Source organism: Pteropus alecto, unplaced genomic scaffold (assembly GCF_000325575.1).
Source record: "Pteropus alecto unplaced genomic scaffold, ASM32557v1 scaffold42, whole genome shotgun sequence".
Classification (NCBI taxonomy): Eukaryota; Metazoa; Chordata; class Mammalia; order Chiroptera; family Pteropodidae; genus Pteropus; species Pteropus alecto.
The window spans coordinates 5,036,046-5,036,608 of record NW_006434825.1 but is presented as its reverse complement, the minus strand read 5'-3'; positions in this window follow the sequence as shown (position 1 = coordinate 5,036,608).

The following is a 563-nucleotide window of genomic DNA, read 5'->3' as shown; positions in this document are numbered from 1 at the left end:
GTGAACCCAGGGGAGCCTGGCACACCTGGAGTATGGTCCGTGTCTCTACCTGGGCGCGAACCCAGGACCCTCTGCATCTAAAGCAGATGTGCTAACCCCTGCACTATGGAGCCACCCATTGCCTTATTGTTTTTAAAGTATTAGTGATATCTTGTATAAGTTCCTAGCATAACATTTTGAGTGTAATGATGACGATAGTGAATAATAACAGTAACAAGATAATCACTATAAGGAATAAGCTAAATACAATATGAAACAACCAATATTGACCTTGTAAGAATATGTATTCTATTTCCAAAATATCCAAGTATTTTATTTCATATCTCTCAGTAAAAACCGAGGTGTTCAAGTAAGAGTTTCTTTATATTCTAGGAATTAAGATGAGGCAGAAGATGAGTTCAATTCAAACAAAAAGCCTAATGAGTGTTTCTTGAAACCTTTGTAAAAATCGCAGTTAATAAGGTGGGTTAATTTTATTGCTAGAGGCGCCGATGCATATTTCATTCATTTTAAGCCTTTCTTTTTTTCAGAGCCAGAATGAAAATATAATAATTGCATAGTCC